The sequence below is a fragment of the Diuraphis noxia genome, unplaced genomic scaffold (genome assembly GCF_037042655.1).
Source record: "Diuraphis noxia isolate RWA-SAM2 unplaced genomic scaffold, SU_Dnox_SAM2 contig0001, whole genome shotgun sequence".
Lineage (NCBI taxonomy): Eukaryota > Metazoa > Arthropoda > Insecta > Hemiptera > Aphididae > Diuraphis > Diuraphis noxia.
In genome coordinates this window covers 19,229,280-19,243,142 of record NW_028301711.1, presented here as the reverse complement: position 1 = coordinate 19,243,142, position 13,863 = coordinate 19,229,280, and the positions used below count along the sequence as shown (strand labels likewise).

General features: G+C 25.8%; 1 pseudogene; it reads right to left on the bottom strand.

Annotated features, from left to right (window-relative positions):
• Window positions 1-10,774: 10,774 nt before the first annotated feature.
• LOC149060206 (uncharacterized) lies at window positions 10,775-13,863 on the bottom strand (annotated as a pseudogene).

Genomic DNA, 13,863 nt, shown 5'->3' with positions numbered 1-13,863 from the left:
TTATTCATTTTTAAAATTAGTATATCTATTTGTTATTATTTTTGTCATACCGAAGTTTAATAAGACCCAATTTTTATTTTTATTCTTTAAGATATTTTATATTTCACCCTTTATTCTTGAATTTTTATATTATTATTATCAGAATTTAATTCAAGACTCTGATCAGAGCAATGAATGTGCTGAATTTACAATGATAATGTTGCGCTTTTTACATTGAAGGAACATTGTAGAAACGTTGAAGTTTCTTTTAGAACCTGAAAGATTGAAATATATGTAACAGGGACGTATAATGTGATCGTGATGTTCGTTGAATACTTCCACCGGCCGTCGAAACTAAGCGCCACGCATTAACGACGCTAATACTGAAGAACGATTATCGACTATAACCCTGGTACCAGTGGCGTATTTTAGGTAATTTCTCGGGGTGATATCCAATGTTTAATGAATATATAATATATATAATATATAAAATTAAAATAGTAAATTTTAAAATAAATGATAATATTGAGTTTTTTTTAAGGGAGGGGGGGGGGTTCAGATATGGAAGGCACTACCCTTATCCCTGAAAAAAAAACTACCTAGATTCTGGTACTACTGACTCCGTTTCATCAACGCAAATCGTTATTCGTCACTTATCGCGTTCAATAAAAATAAGGTAAAAAAAGCGGGTAAGTCGTGGATGCCGCTCTGCTGCACAGTAGGTTACAAGTGGGTTACTGTTATGGATTGAATTAAATTTGAATCCAATTATATTATATCATTGTATACGAAAAACGATTCTGAGCGAAGACGGTTTATATGTCTAGGATATATTATAGATTATTAAAAATTTTCAAATCTTAGATTTAAAACGAAAAATTTTTATGAATTTCTTGTTTGAAATACTTTGCGGATTTTCGTGATTTTTACATATTATGTTGTCAAAATTCAAACTTTGAATGATTGTAAAAAAAAAATTGTGACTACGCATTTCTTTTATTTTTCAATTGCTATTGTAAAAATATGATAGGAACTAAGTATTCAATTTTCAAATCTTAGATATAAAACGAAATTTTTTTATGAATTTCTAGCATAAAATAATTTATGAATTTTCATGATTTTTACGTATGTTGTCAAAATTCAAACTTTGAATCCTTGTCAAAAAAAAAATTGTGACCATGAATTTATTTTATTATTTAACTGCTGTTGTTAAAACGAGTTAGAAGCCTTGTATTAGATTTTCAAGCTTTTCTACCGAAAAAATAAATTTTTATCGATATTTATAGGAAAAAAAACTAAAAAAGTTGAAAAATTAAAATGTCAGTAAACAGCTCAAAACAAATGTAAATATTTTGAAAATTTTATCAAATATATAAAATGCCTATATAAACATTCAGCGAAAATTTCAAGTATCTGCGGTCATTTATTGTTTTAGATTTTTAGAGTTACAAAAAAATAAAAAAATCACTAAATGTGATATCCAGTGAAACTCAAATGTTGTAAAAATTTAAATTTCAAATGCTCATAAAAATTTAATTTGAATTTCCGGTGGACTTTTTATTTGTAATAACCTAATAAAAATTGACACACTTGTAAGGAATCTCGTATTAAATTTTTAAATCTTAGATTTAAAAAGATAATTTTTTATGAATTTCTAGCTTAAAATAATTTGTGAATTTTCGTGATTTTTATGTATTTTGTCAAAATTCAAACATTGAATGCTTATAAAAAGAAATTGTGACTTTGAATTTCTTTTATTTTTCAACTGCCGTTGTAACAATATGTTAAGAGCCTTGTATTAAATTTTCAAGCTTTTCTGCCTAACAAATACATTTTTATCGATATTAATTTAAAAAAAACTAATAATGTTTGAAAATTACGAGCATAACCAATTACACCCATGTAATGATCTTATAAAAAAAATTAGGTACCAGTTTGCAATAAGACTTAAAATCTGGAGACTATTATGTGCTAGTAAAATTTAAGTCTGTAAGTAAAAAAGAATTGTTAGATATATGTGGCTACAGTTGTTAAAATAGTTTTTGAAACTGAAGTAAAAGTACAATACCTACTGTAATGATTCTGATGAAGAATATACCGAATTTGTATTAGTTGAAAGTGGTAAATCTGTATTTAAATGATTCGGATTATAAATTGCCAATGTCAGAGTTACATTTTAAAAGTAGACAATACCTTTTTGTATTTCCTGGTAATGTTGATGTGTATGAAAAATTTGAGTAAGACTGATAACTATTAACAATCAATTTCTACAGTATATATATCCTAGTAATTTGTTAAATTTAATTTTTTTAGTTAATATTTTTTTATGTTTGTAAAGTTATTTTATTATCTCCTAAATATTACCAAGTGTTAATTATTAATTTCATAAAATGTTAAAAAAGTTGTTCAATTTATTCAGAAATTTATAGCTGGATTAAAATTTTAATATAAGTTACCAAACTGTTTAGTATACTTATAACTTATTTGTTTTTATTTACATAATTTGTTTTATTAAAAAATGAGTTCCTGTTATATTTGTTTGTATTTAATAATTTCATTAATGAACTTGTATTATTTGTCAAATATAAAATATATTTAAATTGACCATAAATGGGAAAAATGATGACAGTTGATAGAGATATGGCCATAGAAGGGAAAAGTTCTATTTTAAAATATTAATACAAATTTCTCATTCAATAATCAATAATAATGTTCTTAAGACTATTTAAAATTCAAACCAAGTATTATTGAATTTATGAAGTGTATAAATGGTAAATTTTAAATTTTTTTTAATGATTGCATTGATAGAATAATTAAATATTAATAGAAAAAAATTCTTAAGGTGGCCATAGATGGTGACACCTATAATATAGACGGTAAGGTACTTACTAATTTATTAATATGTGATGTTATTTTCTTATATAACATAAGGTATAGCTGGTAGGTACTAAAATTGCATATTATCAAATATCAAAATAATACAGTGCGGCAAAACACACACCTTAGTGTGAATTTTGTGACAAAGTAACAAAATATTATGCTGAAACTAAGGAGTTTTGCTGCACCTTGTATAAAAGAGAGTAGAGACTTGACATTAGCATTTTCAAAGATTAGGTATAAGCAGGTATGTTAGTAGCAAGGTAAATTAAATTATTGTTGACATTTAGTTAATTACTTGATTACTGATTTCAATTAAATGTAGGTACCGAATATAATTACAAGTATAAGAATAAAAATTGATCCACTATTAGGTTACATGATTGCATATTATTTTTAAAAACTTAAAACATGTTTGCTATATGAAATATCTACTTAATACCTGCCTTTTAAAATGTTAGTACCTAGAAACTTAATTCAAAACTTAAAATAGGTATATATTATTTTAGGTAGGTACTTACAAATTTACCTCCAAAGTGCCAATCTGCCAACAGCCAACTGTATGTTGAAATAACTGCCAATACTGTTGTATTTCCAAATACTTCAAATATTATTATTCAATAAATTAATTACGGTAGACGAATGTCGTCTATACAAATTGTCCGTCGAGACAGCGGTAATCAAATAGCACGGTGCCAATCGTTGGCGATTATTACTATTTTAATTATTATGAGAAAACAAAGAAATCTGATAACTAAATGAACGTACGAACAGTATAATATTATCATGTGTCGTCTTGACGTAGTGAGAAGCTTATGGTTTCGTGCCGCTCTCAACAATGAATAATGATGGTAGTGACGGGAGTCGGGAATACGCGAAATGCCGAATACGGCATTGCACTATCGCAGTCGCGTTACACGGGTAAATCTTGAAACGAACTAAATATAAAATTGGAGTATGGAAAAAATAAAATGTAGAATACAGTGTGAAACAAAACACTCTCCGTAGCTAATCTACAATAATTCCATGTCGAAACTCGGGATGCAGTTTTATCACACCCTGTATTCTTTCATCGAATTAATAAATATATATTTTTAAATAGTATTGTTTTCGCTGGCCGTTCGATTCGCTGACCGTTCGAACCGAGTAAGACCAGTTTTTCCATATTATTATGGTGTGGTAGGTTGATTAACTGCGTGCGGGGACGCGGGGTGATTGTATGCAGTATGAACTATGAAGTTATTTTCGTTTACTCGCGTTCATTAAATTATAACGAAATATATATTTAGTATGATATACGACTAAAATATGGTACCTATATTAACCCTAGATCGCTAACTATTCGTCGATTCGACGAACACTGATAATTTTATTGTTGCTATTTTTAGGCATTTTATCTAATATCATTAAACCCTCCTTGTATCTCTCATATATTATGTCCTATATCTATCCCGATAACGTTTAGCGATCTAGCTTGACTAGTGACTGTTCAGCCAAGAAGTTCAGCCAGAAAAATTTGCACTTTTTGTAACTATAAAAAAAGGCGAATGACAAAAACTCAATGTGCAACATGTAAAAAACATATTTGTGGAGAACATCAAATAGTAACTTGTCCAATTTGTAATGCTAAATAACCTGTGTATTACCTACTCTTATATAATTATTTTATACCTTTATAGAGTTATAATTTATGTTTAACGATTTTACATTTTAAAAATGAGGAAAAACGTTTTTTTTACTAATATTATTTACAATAAAGTTATCCAAAAGTTTAATTATTGTGTTTTTATAAATTATATTTTTGATTCATTGAAAAAAACAATTAAAAATGGTTAAATGTTCATAATATTTATAGTATTCGTCATATTGACGAATGGTTAGAAATAAAGGCAAATAAATAAGGTTAGTAATCTAGGGTTAATTATAATATTATATACTTTAATACGAGTGGTTTGGATACCGTATTACTGTGTAGTGTGCATGACATATTATATGACTATATGTGCTCGTCGAGCAATGATCATATTATTACAGTAAATGTAAACGTGAATTTAGCCAACATTATAACATAAATATTTTTTTTTCGGAGAAAATACTTCTCATAAATTATAGAAAAATATTTATGATGATAGTATAATACATAAGGGTAGGTCCAGGATCTTTTTGAAAATTTGGATTTACGATTACTATACCTATCTATAAATTATAATAGGTACTTATGTCGTTCACGTAATATTGGGTATAATATTCTATTCTATTCTACATCTTCAAATATTCCTTTGGACTTTGACTAGTGCCGCTTTTACCGATCACCGATGGGAAACACAGAGCGACTCGTTGAAAAATCGCTATTCTCGCTAGTCGCTACCTATCATTCAATCTAAATATTATTAAATATACCTCCCATACAATTCGTAAAGCAAAAGCAAAACGTTTGAAGAATATAATTCGCAGACTATTCAAGTATAAAGCATATAACAGCTGCTGTCAGATAGGCAGATATAGCTTATTATCATAATAAAACCGAATTTATTAATATAATAATTAATGAATAGGGTAGGTAATAATATATATACATAATAATGTTAAAATAAGGTACTTACCACTGCCTGGACCTTCCAAGTCCCAAAAGATAAAAAAATAACCGTTAACAACAATGTAGAAATGTGGATTGCTGTATTATATAATATAATATATATATATATCGCATAATATATTATGTATTACAATAAAGTTAACATTTTGATCATTAACACTAACTTAAATAACCTTGTATTCAGTTAAATGTTTTGGTTTTTCATGCCACGTTTTTGAAAAGTATCTACAGGGAATTTTCAATTTTGACCTCTCAAAAGAATCAATTATTTATACTATCTAAATATATAGATATAATTTGACATAAGAAACAACTCTCATTGTTGAAATTTAATCATTATTTTGATTACTTATTTAGTTATCTACTTATCATCATGTATATATAATAGGTATATACACTATACAGTCACACACACGCATTCATTGTAAAATCAAATATATAACCTGACAATGCTTGATGATAATATAAAATATAATCTAAAAGTATTATAGGTAAATTATATTATATTATTATAGGTAGTTTATTCTGAATCGGTTTTTTGAGTATAGCGTACATATATATATATTATAGTTACCGAGTGAATCGCCCGCTATATACTCGTCTTGTGCGCCTGATTTTATATATCAGGTATAGGCGGTATATTATATTATTTTATAATATATAATTATTTATTATATATATTATATTATGTGACGATGACGCATAACCTCACCTATATAATATATTTTAAAACATTTTAATTTGAACTTAATCGGAGTATTCTAAAAATATATGAATTGGAATTCAAAATAATATTCCATATTTAATCAAGGTGAAACATTTTTGTAAACTGTAATTAGTAATATTATTTTGAATTCCAATTCATATATTTTTAGAATACTCCGATTAAGTTCAAATTAAAATGTTTTAAAATTAACTGGCCTGCAATATTATCATAATTTGTCAATGAAAATATTATTTTAAATTGCAATTTAAATTTTTTCAGAACATTCCCACCAAATTATAGTTGAAATATTATATTTCTAATTTAGTTAAAAAAGAATTACAATGTTATATATTAAATATAATGATTGAAACATTCTTAAAAAGTAATTATAAAATAAATTATAAAATATTCCAATGTTAACTTAGGTAAAATATTTCCAAAATATCAATGTTACGGTTTTGCTGTCTGGGTAGGTATATATATTAATATTATATATCATTTTTTTTGATGATTGAAATTCAAAGTTTATAAATTATAATAAACAATTGTTTATGTATAACACTCTTAAATAGATTTTAATTAGGTACCGTTAATAAGTCAAAATACATTTATTTTAATAATGACTCAAGTTTTAATATAACAACACAATCAACGTTTTCATTCGTTCAATTGTAATGGTATTTTTAAAAACCGTATAATTTTAGAGCAACTAAGCACTATTAAGTATTTAGGGGAGCGCGTATAATGGCCGAAAATATATTAGCCGATCCGTATTCTAGCCGAAAAATATTTCAGCCGAAAAATAATTGGTTGGACAAGTAAATTAGCAGAACCGTATTTTATCCGAAAAATATTACAGCCGAAAGTATTTTAGCCGAAAAATATTTGCTCCGACAGTATTTTAGCCGAAAAATATTACAGCCGAAAGTATTTTAACCGACAAATATTTGCTCCGACAGTATTTTAGCCGAAACGTATTAAAGCCGAATTTATACCGATAATTGTTATCATAATCAGTTTTTTTAATTTATTAAGTGATACTGTGATAGTACACAATATAAATTTAATATTTTACATACATTATACAATAGATTAACTATTAAGTAATAAGTATATTAAGTGTATAAAAATATAATAATAAATTAATTTATATAAAATTACATATAAATTATATATAATTTATATAAAATTACATGTTCAACACTTAAACAACCTTTTTGAAAATAAAAACGCCGCAGTGGTATTGTTAATAATACTTGATGGAAGTACAATAACCACACAGAAAACTATGACATTTTATTATCAACTAACAAGAACAAATTAGCCAATTAACATTATTTAACAAAAAAGGGATACTTCATACTTATAAGTTATAATATAAAGCAAAAAGAGTTTTATGTTGTAGGTATATAATTATTGCTAGAACTAGACAGCTCTAAAAGCTTAAGAGTTAAGACTGACAATTCTCTAGAGTCTAGAGGGTGCATGGATGGTCATCTAGACTTGCATTTATTTAAACTATAAGTTATACAAGTATATGCTGTATCAATCTCTGTCAATATGTATTATGTACTTAGGCAGGGATATGTATCCAACCATTAGAACATCATGTCTCACCTTTGCTGAAATATATTATATTGTTTTCAATTTTTAATCAATAATATCTTCTTGTATTATAACTATTTGAATGTACATATCTATTAGGTATAGTTTTTCTTATTTGTTTGTTTTAGAATAATAAACATTGTTTTACTCTCTATCACAAGCTTGCTTAAAAAAAATTTTAAGTAAAAACAAATATAAGGTGGTAAGAACAGCAATTTAATTTTTGTTTCTTATCAATTTGAGCATTTATATATATGCAAATGGATGCCCTTAACGGCCTAATATCTTTTAATTTTAATTTTAAATGGAACTGCCAGTCGAATAAAAAATGCCACCCAAAATTATTATTTTCAATAATAATAAAGAATAAAAAGGGAAAATATGTATAATTAATTCAGAGCCTAACTGCAAAGTGCAAATCATATATATTAATATATAAATAGATATATATACCTATTTAATATTTATATGTCTATGTTTGTAGACATTATTTTTTTAAATAATTGTTTAATATGCTGTCAGCGCCAAAAAAAAATTCTTAACTAGTAACAATCACTGATAAATAGATTTTAAACACTTGGGAGGATTTTAATTTTTCTCTGCTCTCAAATTTGACATCCAGTGTACTCACCAAACATTAATCAAAGTTATATTTATAGTTATTATGTATTTATATGCAATTTAATTAAAAATAAGTGTGGGTACCTATTCAAAGAATGACATAAAAACCATGGAAATAAATACCACAAAATATAATAATTAAGTACTTTTGTTAAACTATTCATTCATTTATAATAAAACCTTAAATCACATATTTTGAAGGTCAGAGATTAGAGTAAACTGGGTTTAATTGGGTATGTATTAAAAAAACGACACAATAAGTTATAATATTATAACTTTACTTATAGTTTATATGCACTACTGCACTAGGTATATTACTACAATGCTCTGAGACTATTATATCCATATATATTATAGGATAACTGAATTTCCTGCATATGAATTTTCCTATGAAATATACTGTTTTAGTTTTTTTAGTTTCTATGATACATCTTTCATGTGGTTAAACAATACTAATTCATTTTATTCCTGATTTTGACAAGCCTCCAGTCAGTACCTACCTACCTACTCATTTTTTTAATTTGAACCTTTTTCACATCATACAAATGCACAATAAACCATTAAGGAAAAGCAGTGTTGAGCCCAGATAAATATAATTTCATCTAGGTAAAGATAAAGATAAATAAATTATTATTTTTTCATTTATGCATAGTTTACTGATTATTGTAATTCATAAATCATAAGCATATCCAATTTTAATATGTTTAATCTAAATATTGGTTAGTTTTGCTTTTGGTAAGTATTGGTTAGTTTTTTTGGAAGTTCCAGTTCATAATACTAATTTATTAATCACTCCAATAAATATAAAATAAGGTACCTATACCTATTAAAAAATCATATGTTAAACAAATTAGGCAATCGTGGCTTAGGTATATTATAATTTGTAACAAAATTAAAATATAAAAAATATTAAATGTACATAAAAAAAATTTAAAAACATAATTTTTGAGATCTGCAACATAAGAGCATTTTAAATGTGTTGTCTTTAAAAACCTGTACGGCCCAAATCATTCATTAGATATTGTTCAGAGTTGGTATGATAATAATTTTTTAGAGTCAAACCTAAAAAAGTCTAACTATATATTATTTAATCTTAGATCTGATTCAGTTAACATACATAATCTTATATATGTCCACATTCCATTAATTGTAAAAATAAAATTGTATCATGTAATTGTCAACATATTCAAAGAGTAAATCATATTAAATATTTAGGGTTAATATTCGATAAAAAACTAAAATGGAATTATCATGTAGATAAATTGGTAATTAGGTACTATCAGAAAACTATTTTATAATTTTAAAAGCTTAAAATAGGTTTTAGATATTAAATATCTGAGAAATATATATATATATCTTTAGTTCAGTCTTTAGTTTACTATGGATTGCCTTTTTGGGGTGTTACCTATAAAGATTATTTAACTCCGTTAAATACAACTATTAATACAGTTTAACAAAAGTTATTAACTAGAAGCCTTTTTTATACCCAACAAATCAGTTAAACATTGACTTTAATGTACAACGCATATCAATATTATATAATAAATCATTACTTTTACTTATATATAAATACAGACATTGTTTAAATACGATAGATCATAATTAATAATTATAATACTAGAAGTCTAGAAATAAATATCATTCTAATCTTAATTCTATTACATTTTATAAGACTGTAACATCTCAGAGTCCTATTTACAAATGTACATTACTGTGTCGTAAATTAAACTTAAATCTTTTTAACTTTAATATTATTAACTCATTAAAATTATATATTAAACTTAACCAGTTTGACAATATTACACTTAATTATGATTTATTAATCTTTTCCTTTCTTTTATTCTTTTGTTTTATTTTTTATTTTTCCTATTTAATTATCTTATATTATGTTGTTATACGATTCTTAGTTTATCGTTTATTTACTAAATGTTATATGAAACTCTCATTTCTTAGCATAAGCTTTTAGCTTTTTAGAAGTGAGCCAATATAATCTAAATATATCTGTTATATTTACTATTTTAATTGTTTTAAAATTACTACTTATTTTTCTCATGTACTATAAAAAAATATTATTATATAATAGTAAAAACAGCATAGAGTAATATACCCTATGGAAAACAGAGAAAACAATTTATTGATAAATGATAACCATGAACTGATAATAGTCGATTAAATAGGGAAAATAAGGTGTTCTGGTTATTGGTCAAGAAAACTTTTTTTTAATGAAAAGAGGATAAACTTACTTGGATACATTTAAACTGAAGTAAGAAACAGTTAATAACAATAAATTAACTATTACTTATGTATCTAATTAAACAAAAACAAAATAATTTTTAACAATTTATTTTATTTATTCAATTTTATATTAATATATGACTTGGTTTTGAATGTTACCCAATTCTTATAGTACCTGTAAAGTGAGAATTACACAAAGGACAATTCTCTCGTTCTAACCTTGGCACACAATCGACACACAGAACTCTATGCCCACACGGTATAAGTGCATGTGTTCTCACACCATCTCTACACACAACACATAGATCCTCTTCATTTCTACGAGGAAACATGGTTGCAATATTTTGAGGAACAGGAGCATATGGTATTTCTTGTTCTTCATCATTACCATATTGCTCCTCTCAAATTGCCAAGGCCAAATCCTCAGGTACAAAGAAATCTGCCTCATTATATTCTTCTTCTGGATCTAATAACCAGGTAATGATGAGATATTATATTAAATTAAATATAAAAAAATAATAATATGTAGGAAGTAAGAAGATAATTACTCAGTATATTATTGACAGCTTGATTTTCAACCTCTGCTGGAACTTCTTGTTCAGGATCATTTACTGGAATATCAAATAATATGTTATATATAAACTATGGTAAGAAAAATACCTAGATCATTGTCAATGACATAAGGTAAGTTTACATTTTTACATTTTAGGAAGGTAGTATAAGTGGAAGATTAAGTTATAACTTACTTTCTGGATTATCAACAACATTATTATTCAATTGAAGATCTTCAACGACCTCAACTACAGGTGCATTAATCACATTAATATCAGCCTCTTCTTCAGAATCTATAGATAAGTTAAAGACCAAAGCTATTTATATGTAGATAAAATACTTTAAGTTATTATAATGTATATAATATTAGTTATTAATGTCTATTTATTAATATTAATTAATATTATTCATGGATAAAATAGGTACCTACATTTTAGTTTTTTTAAAGTTTTAATCTCAACAAGAATAATAATTTAAATTTGAAACATAAATAATTATTTCATAAAGCAATAATTTTATATCATTTTGTGAGGACCATAATGGTCCTTAATAAAATACTAAGAAATCATGTAAAATGTACATGCTATATGATATTTAAATATAGCTACTTGGATAATTGATTTTACTCTATATTATACTATAGGTACCTTCACTTTCATCTTGCCAATTCAACTCTCTTGTTAAGTAACCATCCACACAGTGTGAGCACTGTATCAAGAACTCTTTAATTGTAATTGCTCCTGTGGTAAGTAGAACTGTTGCATGTTTAATACGTAGACTATTTAATATGAATTTAATTTTTGTGTTGCGTGTTGTAGCCATTCCTGCTGCCAATTGATTCACCACAATATGTTGCTTCATTGATAAGTTTTTCAAGTGTTCTAGGTAGGTAAAATCAACATTTAATTTTAATTATTTATTTCCGTGGAACATTAATTTTAATTTTATAATATTCATTAACCTATATTTACACACATATATGGTTTTAATCATTTTCTTATAATAGCAAATAGCAATTACAATTTATAAGGTGTTGGATTATATGCTCTTTAATCCTTCTAAATATTATGCACAAATATATAGTTACTAAATTATTAATTAAAGCAACATTCATTTTAACACAAATTCTATACAATAAGTGACTAGGTACCTACTATTAATTACCGGTATTTTTTTTTTATATGTACCGATTGTAAATTTGGGTAGATACTATAAAAAATTGAATACATTTTATTTATGTTTAAATTTATGATTAATTTATTATTAAAAAAAAAAAAAACTATTTAGTTTCAATATTTATGTTTTATCAATTATATTTAATCAGTTATATCTTAAGAATTACAAATCCTTCCTAATTTTGTTAAAAAAGGCTTCCTATGCTAAATATCAATATGCATTAAAGATGTATATGCCTATTGCACTATCTCGATTTAAAATAAAAAAAAAAACAGAAATAGTAGGTAAAAAAGTTTTAAAAAGTAAAAATAAATAAAATTCTATGATTTAAGTAATTATTTTCTTTAGATTTTTTCTTTTTATAGCTAAAATAACTAATACCTAAATACATATTATAATTATACAACTATTTCTGTGTCACTATATAGAAATACATAATTCTAAGATTTAATTATTAATAACAAAAGCTAATTATTGTTAATTATAAACATTTTATTTGTTTTCAGCTTCTCCCCGAAGAAGATATATACAATTTTTATTTTTTATCCACATTTTACTATTTTTTTTAATTTGAAAAATTAGTAAAAAAAACTCACCCAACATTCTCCACAAATTTGGGTGTGTCACCTGAAAAGTCTGTTTAAGACTGGAATGAAAACTTTCAATATTGTTATTGGTGCGCCGCGGTTGATTGAATACTGAAAAGCACTCTGGACCTTTTCGAGTGAGCCAAAAACTGTAGAAATTAAAAACTATTAGATTGTTTTGAGAATTTATTTTTCCAATCAATAATATATAATTTAACTCAATAGCTTATATACAATTTACCTGTTAAAATATGTAAAAAATCTTGGCATCAAAACATTATTATTTTGGGCATGGATTTTAATCTCTTGAAATCCCTCCTCAATTTGATGATGAGGCAATAGTGCTAACACTGCGCACATTCTTAGACACATTTTTGCTTCTCTCTCTTGCTGTACATAATTTGAGTAGCCCAGTTTTTAAATATTTTTCTGCAAACTCTAAAATAAATAACTTTAATAATATATACAATGTGAAGACTTAAATATAACAACTGATACAAAAATAATTTCAAACCTGTACAAAATGTAACCAGCAAGAATATACCATTGCTTCTGGATATATGTCGGAGAATACGTTGCGTAGTGCAGTCTCAAAGTCAATCATAATAGGCAATGGTCTGACTTCAGGAAATTTTGAATGGAATCTTTCCAACACTTTCCTGTATGAAGCTTCAGTCTTAACTTCCATTAAAACAAAGCATACAGGTATAGACTAAACAAAGCATGTATATGGATTTATTCGTATAATTAATTGGAATGATTGGTAATTAATAGTTATAATATTTTACATGATTTTGCAGGATCAAATGTAACATAAAGAGTTGTCTGCAATGGGGAATTGATGGAACTACTTTGAAAGTAGCGTCAGCGTGTAGTTCTGTGGCACCCTGATTAACTACAGAACTAATAATTTCTTGGCACGCAAACAT